This window comes from Cydia fagiglandana, chromosome 8 (assembly GCF_963556715.1).
Source record: "Cydia fagiglandana chromosome 8, ilCydFagi1.1, whole genome shotgun sequence".
Classification (NCBI taxonomy): Eukaryota; Metazoa; Arthropoda; class Insecta; order Lepidoptera; family Tortricidae; genus Cydia; species Cydia fagiglandana.
This window is the reverse complement of record NC_085939.1, coordinates 11,513,303-11,530,432: the sequence shown is the minus strand read 5'-3', so window position 1 is coordinate 11,530,432 and position 17,130 is coordinate 11,513,303. Positions and strand designations below refer to the sequence as shown.

The 17,130-nt window shown below is 38.0% G+C and overlaps 2 protein-coding genes and 1 long non-coding RNA gene across 3 annotated transcripts in view; 2 read left to right on the top strand and 1 right to left on the bottom strand.

Moving 5' to 3' along the window:
• The window catches only part of LOC134666760 (sorting nexin lst-4), a 217,687-nt gene that overhangs the window by 8,969 nt on the left and 191,588 nt on the right, over positions 1-17,130 (top strand). The window lies entirely within an intron of this gene.
• LOC134666856 (uncharacterized) overlaps positions 1-17,130 on the bottom strand; it is a 90,067-nt gene that overhangs the window by 4,096 nt on the left and 68,841 nt on the right. The window lies entirely within an intron of this gene.
• LOC134666813 (CD151 antigen-like) overlaps positions 12,144-17,130 on the top strand; it is a 213,423-nt gene continuing 208,436 nt past the window's right edge. The window contains exon 1 of the mRNA XM_063524110.1: positions 12,144-12,451. The gene's annotated coding sequence lies outside the window, so the exon portion shown is untranslated. The remainder of the gene's footprint in view (positions 12,452-17,130) is intronic.

Sequence of the window (17,130 nt, the reverse complement as noted above, 5' to 3'; positions counted from 1 at the left end):
CTTTCGTATTATAATTATCTGAATAAAATTTTATTAAACAACTAGTTTGTTGGTGGTTTATCCTAAGTGTAAGAATACAGATATTATTGAACCAACCGCTCTACCGTTAGCAGTCTGAGCTAGAAGTTGTAATTTTAGGGTATGTAGGAGAAGAAATAAATCGACTATCAAGTGGATTCTTGTGTTTTCTTTATTTTATACATCCCTAAGTATTATGTAACCAGCCGGGTACATTTTCGTAGGTTTACAGGTTACAATTTAGCATTTGTAACGTAATTTGGATAAGTTACCATCCAGGATCCTTGATTTTGACTTGACTAATAATGTTGGTATTTACCTACTAATAGGCTACTTCACAAAGATGAGGAGGATAACGATAACTTGATGCTTAATAAGAACAATTAGTAGTAGATACCTACATGCCCTAATGAATAATAATTAAACAAATATTTTATTATATTGCCTAATATCAAAATAACATATATTTAGGTTTTTCTGTTCCTGTAGTCTAACTGCTAAGGGGCCCACAAATTAACAGTGCGCCGGACCGTCCGGCCCGGACGATATCAGCCTGTCAGTAAGTTGTTCGGAGTTATCAAATGTTGCGTTTAACTGACAGGCTCATATCGTTCGGCGAACTGGTAATCAGTGGGCCCATATAGACAGTTTTATAAAGGCTATATTTGCAATTAAAGTGCCTAAAATTGTCATATGAGCCTTTACCTATATGTTGGCTTCAACTCCAAGCTAGATAATGAAAAAAATAAAATAAAAATTATAATACGTATTATTTCATTTTTATTAGTGGTTCTACAGCTGGATACTGAAATAACCTAACGACTGGTGCACGCCATAAATTGTAGATTAAGCGCACTTAGCCACATTCTGTCATAAATCCATATTTATAGTTCCATTTAGAAACGTAAAACTTTAAGTGGAAGGGTTGTGAGAGCCGGAATATAACCGTTGATGCTATTATTACACACACAGTTTATGATTTAAGTTCCTCGGTCGAATAGGGCTAATGTTGCCTTATCGTATCATTTCATTTCTAAACTGGAGGGAAGAAGCAAACCGATTGTGAAATGTAAAACTCAAATTTAGTATATACAAACAGAAGCTTTGATTCGAAATTTAATTTACCAAAGGGAATTCCAATTTCGTTTAGATGTTTTTTTTTGTATTCGAAGTTGTTCAACTGTCACTAAGCTAATTACACGGCTTAACTCACGTATTTTTAGCCACCCGCGCGAAATGTTCCGAAAAGCCAGTCTCCATTTTCAAACACAGTGTGATTAGCGTTCACGAGCCACGCGTCGCGTACTGCTACTCGCCGCGATGTACAGTTTAATAAAATTAGCTTAGTGTTAGTATGACTCATGACAGCTTAAATTCGATTGTTCAAAGTAAACTGTATCAAAGTAGGTAGGTATATCATCCGTTGTTTAATTTTCATTTCTTTAAATGCGTAGGTACACTATGGCAATCTTTAAAATGACATCGCAAGCAATATTTGTTTTACGCAATTGCACAAAATAAAAAGAGATTATAAACTACTCCAGCTTGTGAGATGATATCTGCCTCACTGATATTTTTGCCAACTTCTTGGGGTTCCGTACGCGAAGGGTAAATACGGGACCCTATTACTAAGACTCCTCTGTCCGTCTGTCTGTCTGTCACCAGGCTGTATCTGATGATTATGAACCGTGATAGCTACAGTTGAAATTTTCACATATGTATATATGTATATGTTTTTCTGTTGCCGCTGTAACAACAAATAATAAAAACCGAATAAAATAAATATTTAAGTGGGACTCCCATCCCATACAATAAACGTGACTTTTTCCCGTTATTTGCGTAATAGTACGGAAACCTTCGTGTGCGAGTCCAACTCGCACTTGACCGGTTTTTTTCTTGTCCATCTTCCATCATTCCTTCTTGTAAATGTTTCTACTTTAACTGTGCTAAGTATTTGTTTGTCGACGCCCGATACTTACTTACGGTGTCGGATTTCACTGTTTGGGACACGATTAATAAGGGAAGGGATGGGAATGGATGCTTAATATGGTTTTTGCACAATGTAAATTTTTATTAAGCCTTTGCTAAGGTTTGGAGGATAATTTTACATTCTTTTCAATTTTTTTTGTAAGATGCGAATGGGCAAATACACGCGAATTATTTTTACTTTATACGAAATTAACCTTTCCAAAAAAACATTAACTTTCATCGCCTGTCTATAAAACCTATTAAGCCAATCACGTGCTAAAATTCACGTTACTCATTAATCAAAGTCAAAAGAGTCGAGCGGAAAAAAACATAATACTTAAGTTACTTTACAAAGCTCGTAACATCCTAATTTGGTTTGTTGGAAACGGAACCTTCCCGTGTTGATAAAAGATTATATTTTTCTTATCAAACAAAAACTGAGATATGCTTTTAAGGAAGCTTCAGAGGCGATTCTTGCCTGCGCTTGGCGTAGGGGACGCTTTGACAACTGACAGGCATTGCAAATACATTTTTTATTGTTTTTTAGAGAAGAAATTTCACGATCTAAGTAATGACGGCTACGCAATATATATTTAAATAAGAAGCAATATGAAATGGCAGGCAAAAACTTTACAGTGATTATTTTATGTTTCGATAAAACCAAAAAGAGGAGATACGATGCTCCGGGGTACGAGGAGTAGGCACCATTATTTCATGTTAACTTTTCCATTAAAAATAACAAAAAGTTTGAGGTTGTCTACGCAGCGCTGACTGTAAAATGTTACATTACATTACGCTGGCGACGCAGGTGCTCTCAAAGTTTTCCAAAACGACATTCTCTATAGCAACCTCCTATTTATATTATGTAAGTATTAGAGATGCAACGGATAGTAGTTTGGCCGGATACCGGATACCGGATATACGGCGTGGACACTGGCCGAATATCCGGTATCCGGCCGCCGGATATTCGGCCGGCGGAACTATACCTACATTTCGGTTTTTCAGGTGCACATTCTGCAGGTTTGACCTGTTTCCTAGTAAACGTTCGCGCGGACTCATTTCTAGGTTCGAAATGAGTGCGCGTGCAAGTCAGTGGAATGATTAAATTGATTTAAAATAATAAACAAGTACGATTATGACCGTGTCTGTTTCTTAAATCCAATTTGTTTACTCCGAAATCAAGCAATATTACTATCCGGTATCCGGCCGGATAGTAGGTTACTATCCGGTATCCGGCCGGATAGTAGGTTACTATCCGGTATCCGGCCGGATAGTAAATTAATGGCCGGATAGGCCGGATACCGGATAGTAACCGGATATCCGGTGCATCTCTAGTAAGTATAGCTTTGTTTAAAATATGGTCCATAATGTTTACTAAGGTTTGTTGTACTTAGATAGGCCATGGGGCGACAGCACCTAATAAATAGTGCAAGAATTACTGGAAGGGACCGTTGTTACTGCAATGCTATGCAACGAGAGTTAACTTATAATAGTAAAAGGAAGTCCTTGTCTAATGAATGAAGTTAAAAAGGGACTTCCACTACTAAACAGATACTACCTTACGTGAAATGGGCCCCTGATGTCAGTGAGGGCAATTCTCGTGTCACCATGATACAAAGATTTTATAAGTAAATTACATTTCAAGAAAGAATGTTGGAGAAGGAAATAAAGTTTTTGTTTCTTGTTTTTAACATTATAGATGGCGTTTTTGTGCAGACATTAGGTAGATACAATTAGTTCAAGTTTTACTTTGGTGAAGGACTCAACATAAAAAAGACTTTAAATAATTATACTTTAAATTCGATTTTTATCAAGCGCGAATTTTGTAGGTACTCGTGTAAGTTTTTAGCAATGACACTTAGTAAAATCGAGTGGAAAGTTGAACAGTTTGGCTACCAACAGTTTGACACTGACTTAATCGCTATCGAGAGTAGCTAGATCAGTGCCCCAAACGCGTTAGTTCCGCGTAGCATTATTCCCGAATTTCCCGATCGCATTTTTCCCCACTTTTCATGGACGTCACACTAAATTAATAAGTTAGGTAGGTTAGGTTCATTAGGTAGCTTCAGATGCCCGAAGGGCAAACCGCCCAGAAATGAGTGAGCGAGTGGAGAAAAATGCGATCGATAGCGTTTAGGGCACTACTCGCTATCGAGAACGTAACTTACTTTCTATGCATTCGCTCGTACTCGCATATTAGTGCCAGCGAGATGTATAGAAAGTGAAATACGTACCTACGTATGTATATGTCAGTTTTGACACTGTCGGTGACTCATGGTACGGGTACTGACTGATGGCCTGGGCCCACTTTGCATTTTTAGGGTTCCGTAGCCAAATGGCAAAAAACGGAACCCTTATAGATTCGTCATGTCCGTCTGTCTGTCCGTCCGTATGTCCCAGCCGAAACTATTAGAACTAAACGGTTCAAACTTGGTAAGTAGATGTATTCTGTGAACCGCATAAAGATTTTCACACAAAAATAGAAAAAAAACGCAACAAATTTTGGGGGTTCCCCATACTGAAACTCAAAAAAATCAATAAGTTCATATCATTCAAATAATTCATTAAGTTCAATTCTGTTAATACCTATTTAGAAATATTTTACTTATATTAAATATACCTATTTAAAACGATGCTAGTACAAATGTGCCTATTTGGTTATACCGCAAAGATCTTTAACCCAGACTACAAATACCTACAGCACGATTCACGATGCTTGTGACATTATTTACTGCATCCATCAAACGACTGCAGTCAACGAACAAAAATACATTACATTAAGGTTGCCTCCAGAAACTCGCGAACTAAATTGACAGGTCAATATGCACAAATGATACCACAGTTTGGCCAGTGCTGTTCGTATCGATATTTTCAAAAAAGTTTGAAGTAGAGAATATCGCGAGAATCCACCGCTAGCGGCGCTACTGTTGCGCGGTCAGTTAAAATGTATCTTTAAGTAATTTCAATTATTTTACAAATGTTACTTGGTATTTCAAAAATTGTGCAATTTTATAGTAATAAATACTGGATAAACATATTGTAGGTAACTAAATAAATATTATATTATATTTATTTTATTTTATTTGTTAGGAAAACTTACAGCTAGAGTAACAAGTTGTAGGTGATAACATAGAAACAGTGATTTTGGCTCAAAATACAAATAAGGCCGACCCAGAAGGGAAAATAAGATTAGGTCAGAATTTAAATACAGTTAGACCAAAAAAGTCTGCAGCGATTTTAATAGCCCACGCAGTGTAAGTATTATTTTATACGTCAAAATTCTATGAAATTATGACGTATTACAGAACAGTTGCACTGCGTGGGCTATCAAAATCGCTGCAGACTTTTCTTGGTCTAACTTTAATTATCGACCAATCTCATCTACCGGTCACATTGTATAAAATTAAATAACCAATTTTAGATTTATGGTGACAACCGCGAGCTCTTGATATAAACAACTTGCCCCCAAACCTGCATATTAAGAGCCAACAGGAGTGGTCATATCTCCATACAAACGTACTCGACTGTTTCCTCCGTTGGTTTTGATGCTAGAGCAATGATTTGTCGGACCGTTTTGCTTTTTTTTGATATTTTTGTTTTTTAAGGCGCTAGAGCCTTTCAAACACTCGAGTACAAAACCTCGATTTTAGAGATTTTTAAGAAGGATTTTTCGCCTTGTTCTTATCGCACTAGTTATAGGAGCCGCTTCCGTTAGCGAGATGTGTATATTTACCTAAAATCAGCTCCTGTTTCGTCTTAACATTGAAATTTGTCAGTTTCACATCCGCACCTCCTGATTTGATTGGTAACGTCACAATCTTACAATCGAATCAACCACTTTTCTCGTCACATTCATACAAGTCGAAATCGTTTGTGACCCCTTTATAATTAATTATCACATGGGTAGTAAGTGCATCTTACTTATCGATATCATTTTATCGACATATACCCCTGACTATTTTTTCTTTGCTATTCCTGGTATCATTTTATTTGTCAAACTCATGTCAATTTAGTTCGCGAGTTTCTGGAGGCAACTGTAGATGACCCATTAATGAATCTGTCACCAATCCGACCGATGCCCTCAATCGGTACCCTTTGTGACTCCCTTGTCAATCAAAATGACAGAAGATTTTACACCTTTTTAGATATAGCTGTGAAATAGAGGATTGTAACATTGAAGGGATATTTTGATAGTAAAATAAACAAAATTGTCACAATGTTTTGAAATAAAAAACTATTCTTACCTAAATAAAAATACGACATCTAAGACACGTGTCCAAAGTTAGGCTTAGGTCGATTATTTTGTAAATTTTAAGGACCGGAAAATTTACAAATTCGTGACGTAGGTATAATACAGTATATAATACGTTATTATTTACTAAAACGGGACTTCATGGCGTATAATTGAATTTATTGAGTTTTAAAATTACCTCCGTTTACGTAAATAATAATGATGTGTAAAAATCCTGAAAGTTTAAATAAGTATAATATACTACCTAATTTCATAATATGATTAAATAATAACTTTCAACTTGGTATTTGACTGTACATAAGTACAATGATCTTAGCGTCAGGTGCACCAAACTGTTCGTATCGTTAAAGAGTTCGCTAAATTTTTATGTATGGAAAGTTTCATAGTAAAGCGCCGGGGCGTGCCGGCTGACGTTGATCAGTCTGTCAAATGTGGTTGGTGCAACTGGCCCTTAATCTTTCATATCATCTAATGAAACGTGTTAAACATTAAATTTGTTAGGGGAGGACGGGTACGGTTATCTCAGAGGTTGGTTGTCACAGCAGCTATAATAACCAACTTAGCAAACGAATAAGTTCATCTACCGGGGTAGAAATTTCGCAAGACGCCTCCTTCTTTAATAAATTACTCGATGAACTTTTACGTTCGCTTAGTGTAGGTAAACCTTACCCGGTCTGCCCTACCCAATAAAACATTTGATGGCATACTTTTGTTTTAGTATAAATTGAGCTTATTTCAAAACATTTAAACGGTGAATTTATGAGCGAAACATGCATCTGGTAACAGAAATAGAGACGGAACTAACTCTCGTTCATTATTTAGTCGCTCATTCATCAAATATTAAGCTTCGCTGAACGCAAATAGTACATCCGTCTTCGCCGAATGATTCTCGTTCAGTTACGCATTACAGTACAATTATGAGATGCTCGAGGAAATGAATAGCTGTAACATGTTTCAGCTGCTTCAGATAATGATGAAAATATTAAGTCACTTGTGAAAAAAGAGTTCTTAATACACTTGGGATGTGCAAGCACCGATTACAATCATTCCTCGTACAATCAATAATTTTCGTCTTCATTCTGTCCGAATTCGAGCTTTATGAGTGTGTTCATAAGTTATTACTGATGTGCTGCGCAATAATAAATATAGAAATAAGCTCGTAGCATGAAACCCCAATGCAATCTCTCGTACAAATAGACCTATAAAGGTTTCATCATAATTAATTGCGACAGTACTTATTGTTTGCCACGAAATTGAATGTGACGTTTTTCAGCAATGTAGTCATTCGGCCTCCGGCCTCTTATTGACCGAGCGTTAACGAAGGTCTCTCTTTCAGCTTAGGTGTCGGGCGGCACCTTATGATCATTGGCTTTACCATTAGAATAATAATATGATATAAGACAGTTAAGTACTTTATAGAAGTTATGAAATCTTTGGTTTCATTTCGGAATGAAAGATAACAAGTTAAAAACTCGTATACACCTTTCTTACGGCGTTCTGAAAGTTGCCTTAAAAGTCACAGAAAATCTCGTGTGCGCGTCGGAAATCAGGTATTCCAGGTCAAGTTAAATATCAAGATTTCTATAGCTCCTCTACTTTACAAAGGTTGTTCTAACTGAAATATTAATGATTACCATTTATATAACTAAAATTGTAGTAAAAAAAAATAGTAGGTACCTATACGTATTTATACACACACTGTCCATAAGATAATGGTTGTCCTTAAAAAGTGCGTAATTATGAAGAAGTCAACGTAAATTGGTCTATTTACATTATTTGCAGTTTCTACTGAACTTCACTTCAGTACAACCTAGTACAAGTTAACATTATTAGACTGTAGTACAGGTTAACAACTAAGCGCTACTCTCCGGTCAAGTATTAGACTATCTATCGCCACATTTGAACGTCCTTTGAGTGAGACCAATAGTGCCAATACTTACGTATTTAGATAAGGGTTTTTGGCACGTCAGCCTACGGGTATTATTTGTAAAAAAAATGGTGAACATATTTTCAAACGCTTCTTCAATATGCACAACTGTAGAACCGCCGGGACCGCCACGGATGACAAATCGTCGTTCCCAAATAATCTATTCTTCTCGCACCTCGAATATTTTTCCAACCTAAGGGCAGACATTTGTCAAAAATCTTTTACGACATCTCAATCTGTAACTTTCAGTTTCAAGATCAGTCTGTAATAGCTTTTTCACCGGCTTGGAAAGGCACCTTTAATTCTTCAAAAACAGATAAGGTCAGGTGGGAAATAGGAACTGTGGGGGAACGTGGACACTTGTAGGGAAAATAAACAGTTAGAGATACTTAAAGATAATAATACATAAAATAAAGCCAATACGTAAATAAAATTAACTTAAAATATTTACGTAGAAGAACTTTTCTCAAACGCGCGGTTTCTCTTACCCCGATAAAAATAATGTATGTTTCCCTTACCCCACCCGACCTTATCAAAGTTGCATTTTATTTTGGAATCTTTCGCTGGCTTCGGTCGGGTATCAATATTACCAGGAGGGGCTTAACTACAACTTTGCCTCCATGTAAAGTAATAAATATTTAATTGGAATATTACTTCAAAGTTGCTTTTCATCTCAAGTTCTGGCTGGTCATCATCATCTCAGCCATAAGACGTCCACTGCTGAACATAGGCCTCCCCCTTGGACCTCCATACGTGCCGGTTGGAAGCGACCCGCATCCAGCGTCTTCCGGCGACCTTAACAAGATCGTCTGTCCATCTTGTGGGTGGACGTCCTACGCTGCGCTTGCTAGTCCGTGGTCTCCACTCGAGCACTTTTCGACCCCATCGGCCATCTTCTCTGCGTGCAATGTGGCCTGCCCATTGCCACTTCAGCTTGCTAATCCGGTGGGCTATGTCGGTGACTTTAGTTCGTCTACGGATCTCCTCATTTCTGATTCGATCACGTAGAGAAACTCCGAGCATAGCCCTCTCCATAGCTCGTTGAGCGACTTTGAGTTTTGAGATGAGGCCGATAGTGAAAGACCACGTTTCGGAGCCGTAAGTCATCACTGGTAACACACATTGATTAAAGACTTTCGTCTTGAGGCACTGAGGTATGTCGGACGAAAAGACATTACGTAGTTTCCCGAACGCTGCCCAACCGAGTTGGATTCGGCGGTTGACCTCTTTCTCGAAGTTGGACCTACCTAATTGGACTACTTGTCCTAGGTAGATGTACGAGTCAACAACTTCGAGTACCGAGTTCCCAACAGAGACTGGGATGGGCACAACATTGGCATTTGACATAAGTTTCGTCTTGTCCATGTTCATTTTCAAGCCCACCCGTTGTGAAACTCGGTTGAGGTCATCGAGCATCATGCTGAGTTCCTCCATCGACTTTGGCATGACTACGATATCGTCGGCAAACCGAAGGTGAGTGATGTATTCGCCGTTGATGTTGATGCCAAGTCCTTCCCATTCCAGGAGCTTGAAGGCGTCTTCCATTACGGCAGTAAACAGTTTCGGAGAGATAACGTCTCCCTGCCTTACGCCTCTTCGCAATGGAATCGCCCTCGTGCTCTGCTCCTGTACTCGGACCGACATGGTGGCGTTACTATACAAACACTTCAACACTTCGATGTACCGATAGTCAATATGGCATCGCTGAAGAGACTCAAGCACCGCCCATGTTTCCACCGAATCGAAGGCTTTCTCATAGTCCACAAACGCTAAGCATAATGGCAAGTTATACTCTTCGGTCTTCTGTATAACTTGCCGCAGCGTATGGATGTGGTCTATGGTACTATAGCCTTTTCGGAAACCGGCTTGTTCGGGAGGCTGGAAGTCATCAAGTCTGTGTTCGAGACGGTTCGTGATGACCCTTGAAAACAGCTTATAGACATGGCTCAGAAGCGTGATGGGTCTGTAGTTCTTCAATAGGTTGTTATCACCTTTTTTGAAGAACAGCACCACGTCGCCTCTATTCCATGTTTCAGGCGTTATGCCCTCGGACAAGACGGAATTAAAGAGCTTCTGGAGGACTTTAAGTACCGGTGTTCCACCCGCTCTCAGAAGCTCTGAAGTGATTCCGTCTTTGCCCGGCGCCTTGTTGTTCTTAAGCTGCTTCAGGGCCATCCTAATCTCGTACAGACTGATGTCCGGGATATCTTCGGTATAATGTCGGGACAGCTTGGCTCTTGGATCTCCTACCAAGCTGTCAACGGGCTTTGCGATCGAAGTGTATAACTGTCCATAGAACCTCTCGATCTCACCTAAAACCTCCGCTTTGCTCGACGCTATGCTGCCATCTTCCCGTTTCAGCTTTGTCAGCTGGCTTTGCCCAATAGACTTGTCCTTTGCGAACACTTTGGAGCCTTGGTTTCGCTCAATAGTCTCTTTAATACGGTTAGTATTAAAGAGACGCAGATCATGTCGCAAGGACTTAGATATACGTCTATTGAGCTGCCTATATGACTCCGCGTCATCGGGAGACTGCAACTGTAGCGAGCGTCGTTCAGCCATGAGGTTTAAGGTTTGCTCGGTCAATTTCTGAGGTCTATTTTTACGGCGGGGTCTAAAAAACTTAGACCCTACTGTGTGGACAGTTTCCACTAGCCCGTCGTTGATTTCGTCCACTGAAGCCAAGTTCTCTAGGCAAGCAAAGCGGTTAGAGCGCTCGAGTTGAAAGCTTTCGGGGTTTTGAACATGGGCTCGAGTAGGTCGGAGCGTAGACTTCATCAGGCTGGACCTTTCAAGTTTAATATTGATATTCAGTGTGCCTCTTACGATTCGGTGATCACTACCGGTCTTTACCCTGTCTGGCTGGTATATGATATAAACGTTTTCTTGTTTAGTAACTTGTAGTCCGCCCTGACTAGATGATAGACACTTCCATAACTACAAAAACAACTTACAACAAATACTACCAAACCCGTAGTGCTGGAACACGGTGTTGCTTGAAAATTGCGTTGTACGTACAGCTTGGCAAAAAAGAGTAGAAATTAAAAAGTGGCAACACTGTAGTATCGTCCCTTTCAAACCAATATATATAAGAAAACGGGATGACACTACAATGTTGCCACTTTTTAATTTCTACTCTTTTTTTGCCAAGCTGTACTTTAAATTCCTTAGCGCCACTTGCACCATTCCACTAACCCGGGGTTAACCGGTCAAACCTTGAGTTACCATGGTTACCAGTACGATTTGAGACTGGGTTAACGGCTTAAGCGCTTAACCCCGGGTTAGTGGAATGGTGCAAATGGCCCTTACCTAAGTAAATAATCACCTGAGATGAGTATATGACATTTATTTCAGTTTAAGCAAATAGATAATAAAACTAATAACTAATAGGTAAGGTTAATTATGCGGACAAATAGTATCACTCCTATTTCCCATAATAACTACTATTAAAAATTATTATTATGACACGTACGCAAAACTAAATGAAGAACTTTATAGTATCAATAAAATGGTAAACTTAAAATATAAACTCTATTTTGGCTTCCAGTAAACAAATGTATTGTCTCCAAATGGCATTCTGAAAACTGCTTGCTATGCTCTGCATGTGTTTTCCTTTCATTAGTCTTTCACTGAGTTACGGGACTCTGAACGGGCTTAGTTAAAATATATCGGTTTAGTTCCAGAGTAGGTATTCAGAAAGTTCAGTTTAGCCTTTCAGTATTAGACTGAATTAGTGAACCAAATTATCACAGGCCAAGCCAGCATAAGCAATAAGTAGACATACGAAGCATTTTCATACTGTTAACAGGAAACTCTTACTATGCTCACAGAAAACATGCTTCCGTAAACGAGCATTTCCATCAACTATAAAACCATTGCGGCGCGTTCAAGTCTACTTGACTGACCCTCTGCTTTAAAAGCAGTAATGCATTGCAGTTAATGTATATTTTGGTTAGCTACATGTTATAAGCGTCTGTGAAGGATTGCTGGTATCGGAGTCCGAGTTGAAATTCCGAGCCAGTACGGCGGCAACGCTGTGATACTAGTAACGCGTTTGCGAGTCCCGAATACTTTTGTGCCGATGTTACGCGATTTTCGCGCGCAATTCAGACTGGGGATTTGACATGCATGTGTTCAAGTGTGTTACAGTTCCTTCCGAGCACTGATACCTGGAGGAAAGTGTAAATATTAGTGATTTAAGTTAATGTGTAGTATATTGTACTTAATAGTGTATAGTGATTACGGCCAGCCAAGGCGTAGTATTGAAAGATTTTTCAGCTGAAAAGGTAAGCAATCTTTTGACAGCGTTAGACCCGGTATAATACGCCGAGGGCGGTCTTCAAAGAATTTGCTACGTCTGAAACCTTATAAATGAAAAGGACAAAGCGTTGAAATATTTAAAATGTCCCGGAGCTATTTGCGTGCGGAGACCGTAATTTATAAGACATTTAAAAATGACACCGATAACGAGTTATTTAAGTTAATAAGACTTTTTTTTCAGAAAAATAGACGTAAAAACTTTTTAAGTTGATATGATAAGTAATTGGCAAACATTTTATATACCTATACAAAGTGGATGGTATACATACTAATTTATGGCTTCTGTAATTCTACTTTTAATAAATGTAAGTAATAAATAATAACTATTACTAATGATAGATAAGTTGTAAAGCAATCCATTAAAAGTTATAACTTATGTAAGATCTTTCGATACTTATATTGCTATTTTCCTTATAGGTAGTTTTCTTCCGTTAAAGTTTGTATGTGTATATTCCTCTCAAAATTAACCAGTTAGCATTAACAATAATAAAGCTTAAAAGATTTAATGGTAAAGCTACCTCTCTAGTTGGACTTTACGCTTATACCCTAGTTCAAGGTGCCGCTTGCGTAATATGACGATAACTATGTATGTCTGTATTATGTTGTCATTGTATGTGTTATGTCACTGCGATACAAAGTGACTCACATGGCTACATATGGTCAGGTACTGTCGTGTGTGTTTGGCTTGATTTGCACAGCGTAAGTGTGTCAATGTTCCAATAGACGTACGCCTTTTTGTTAGTCAATATCTTAGCGGACTAGGTGATGTAGGCGTTGTAGATTGTAGGCACGCTAACCTGTGTATTATAGTAAACTCAAACCAAACTGACGACTGGGGTCATATCACTATCTCTCTCACCCTACCTACGACCTCGCGGGTGTGAATGAGAAGTTTAACCACCCCAGTCGTCAGTTTGGTTTGCGTCTACTATAGGAGTATAGGAGCGGTGTTCTGATTTTTTTTTATCTCAACATAATTTGTCATTGACCTGCCTACTTCACTTCCTTAACTTGATACGACTAAGCGCGCATCAATAATGCGAGTCGTGATGTATTATAGATATATTTAGTGCCAGACCAATAACAAATCAAGCTGAGTTTTTATTGTTTATATTATATGCCTCCAGCACGCCAGGGCTTTATTGTTTAAGTAATATACAAGGTGTATAACTGTATAATACCTACCATGCATATACATTGATCCTAATATAATATAGTAGGTAGGTATACAAAAATCGTTACATTTATTAGGTACTTACTTTTATCTATAATATGTAGTATGAAAAACACTATTATATGAATGTATGGTATAGTTCAATACATGCGACGATATGTCTTATATGTATGATAAGTAGATAAGTATTCTAATCCATCCATGTGAGCTAGTTAATTCGATTGGCCATCCTATACCTAAGCGTCCCTTATTGGGCAATCCGTCTCACACTAGACGAGATGAATCCGAGTCTCATCGCTTGTAACATCCTAATCAACATGGTCACGGCCCGGCGGTCCACACATTTACTCCAAATTACTTTCACATACTCCTATGTTTAACTGATTTCGGTTCGCAATTCAACCTTTAACTCAGAGATAATAAGAGTGATTGTCAAATGCAAGATTCAGCTTGAAACGTGTTCGGTGTGTATATCGGAGGTCAAAGGTCCTGATTGAACATTGTCGTGGATGTTATCAGCGTAATCACAAATACTTCTTTGTTTGGGGATTCGTTTATACTCATTTATGACGGATTACTAAATTATTGTCAATCAGTAAATATTTTAAGGATTTTGTAGACGTGGCAACCTTTAACGTTTAACCCCGTAGTATACAGAACAATGGCAATATTTATCGTAGGTAGTTTAGGTAATATGGTACAGGAAGTGTGCCTTCTTAACCTACACTAACATTTCATATTTGTAAATACTCGTACTTACCTCCGCAAGTGCGCAGTATATAATAATTGATAACAGGTACGGGCACGGCTGACAAAAACCACCCAAGTTAAACAATGTTGATTATTAAGTATGTATATCGTGGGTAAGTATGTAATGTAGGTAAGCCATGTCGTGATATAAAGCGATTTGGGAACATTCGCATTCAAATAGCGCGATATTTTAGACAGTATTAAATTAGAATTTGTGTGCTTGAAATCGTTTTAATCTGGAAATGAAATAGTTATGATTTTATGAACTTAGTTTACAGCGCTGAACTTAAATAGGTCAATCAATTTGTTGATAGGTTGACTCCTAATAAAATAGTAATGTCTTTAAATAAAACTAGTATTTAAATAGCATTTTAAAGAATAGAATTTCACCGAACTTGTTTTTGTGGCAGTTATACCTAAGCCTATTTCAATCATTCATTGGAACGGGCTTTGACTCATCAACTTTTTTTAACGAGCTGTCCAATTCTGACTGGTAAGAGCGAATAACAACAAAAATATTGAGAAACGCAGATGTTGCAGAAAAATCATAAAACGTAGTGATTACCTACCTACTGATTATATTTTTCTTGCATTATGCCTAGAAATTTAACTTGAATCAGCTTAAATACTTAAGTAATAAAAAAAAGCCTTTTATTCCCTGCAGGTACTTATTTAACAAACACGATTAATTAACATAGTAATAGACTTAAATACTCGTAAGTACGAGATAGTAAAAGTAGTCTATTATAGAAACCCTATAGGTATATCGTTGTTTACATTGTCCTAATATTTAAGCAATGCGGTATTTAAGTAAGTAAGTAGTAAATTTCAAATTGGTGCTAAATTTCAAAGCTAGGCAAGCTGATAGGAATCACAGTGTAATTTCAAGAACTGGTCACCAATTTTAGCCTTAGGTACGTATTCGAAGTTGCTTGATATTAATGAAAAAGACCGATGTGTGTAGCAGCGTTTCAGAATTAAATAGCCTGAGGCTCGATATACTTATTAGAGGAAACACGGAAGCGCACGCAGATTACGCCATTTTGTATTTACCTACGTACACCAACTACAAGCGATTAAATATATTTTCGAATTTGATTTGATTGAATTTAATAAAATAGTATTTTCAGCACTCAATGAAAAGCGACAGAACTATTCAGCTGCTAGGTACAGTAACGTTCGAAAGTGCATGGATAGATGTCGACCGTAGTGCCGTAATGTTACGGTTGAAACATGTTCATGCACTTCTGAACGCCAGCGTACCTATATCTTTGTTGCTTCGTACTACGCTTGAATGGAAAATGAACGTGAATTCTTTGGAAAACTTTATTTCCTCCGTCTGGTTAGTTCCAGATTACGAACGTGGTAAGAATTCGTATATGTATTTGGAGAAATATTTTTGTTTACGAGCCATGTGATATTTTCTTGGCCTTTACAAAAAAGTTGAATTGCGAAACTTCCATAACGACTGAACTATGTTAAACGTCACAACGAAACCGACGATACCGTATGATATATCGTTATCGCGGGACCAAAAACAAGCCTGTCAAAGAACACATGTAACTAAACGTCTGTTTTGTATAAGTGGAATATACTTCCTACATATTTTAAACCTCTAAGATGTTTTTCATATACAGGGTGGAAAGGCACGACGATGCTTCCCGGAAGTATTAGGTCGTTTAAGTGATACAGAGCAGATTGGTAGTGGTAAGAATCGTTAATTGAGTAAAAAATAAAAATACCAAATTTTCTACTTTTTAACTGTGGTGATAACCCTATAGCATGTGCACATGACGGCTAGATTAAGGATCTCCGTCGGGAAAGCTCGTGACTTTACGCTTTTTTCCGATCGTTGACAGAATCGCAATGACGCATAAATGACAAATAAATCAAATGAATGCAAAAATATTACAAACAATTTTATTACTTTCTTAGATAATTGCTTTTTGCCAATATTTAACACTATTTTCTCTTCGCATACGGTGTTCAAATGTACCTCCGTGTCTTATAATGTACACCGCAGCCCGCACCCGAGCCCGCGCACATTGCGCATGCGGTAGTGTATGCTCTTCGTCATTTTTCCTCCGCAGATTGTCAAAATACTGGAGTCAGTTACGGATCGCTGCCATATATGACCCAAAATTTTTTTATTAAGCTATGAGCTTCATCACATATGATCTCTGAGTAATTCTAAGCATTTCTAGCCTCGGAGGCGATAAGAAGCGTGCGTCTAGTCGAGGAGGGCGGGGTACAAAGATGGCCGCCACCGGTCATCATTCAAAAAAATCTGTTCTGGTCTTGGTGGCTACTAGGGCAAGTTTGGTATCATTTTCGTATAAACCGAAGACGTAGAATTCATTGTTGATATTTGTTTTTTTCAGTTTCATAGTAATTGTGCAAGAAAAACGTAAAAAGATAAAAATTTGGGATGGAGGTTTTTGCTTTGAGAGCTAATAACTTTTGTATAGTGGCCAAAAGTGTCATACAAAAAATACTATAATAAAGCACAATTCATGCAGCTTCTAAACATATACATGTTTAGTAATATCCTACTGTAAAAAGATGGTGAAAAAATTATTAAATGACCGCAGCGCGGGTAGTTGGACTCTCGCTAGGCGGCATTTATCTTACAAAATGGTCGAGTACGAGTATCTACGTAGGTAACTATGCTTACTTTGCTAGATTTTATGATGACGAATAAAATGCTTTCTGTATATTTAA